Consider the following 341-nt stretch of genomic DNA (forward strand, 5'->3'; position numbering starts at 1 on the left):
CCCTCCCAGCTCTGACATTCTGTGTTCTAAGGTCCCTCCCAGCTCTGACATTCTGTGTTCTAAGGGCCCTCCCAGCTCTGACATTCTGTGTTCTAAGGGCCGTTCCAGCTCTGACATCCTGTGTTCTAAAGCCCCTCCCAACTCTGACATTTTGTGTTCTTAGTTCTCTCCCAGCTGACATTCTGTGTCCTAAGGACCCTCCCAGATCTGACATTCTGTGTTCTAAGGGCTCTCCTAGATCTGACATTCTGTGTTCTAAGGGCCCTTCCAGCTCTGACATTCAGGGTTCTAAGATCCCTCCCAGCTCTGACATTCTGTGCTCTGAGGAACTTCCTGCTCTG

Source organism: Vombatus ursinus, unplaced genomic scaffold (assembly GCF_900497805.2).
Source record: "Vombatus ursinus unplaced genomic scaffold, bare-nosed wombat genome assembly UNPS02014859.1, whole genome shotgun sequence".
Classification (NCBI taxonomy): Eukaryota; Metazoa; Chordata; class Mammalia; order Diprotodontia; family Vombatidae; genus Vombatus; species Vombatus ursinus.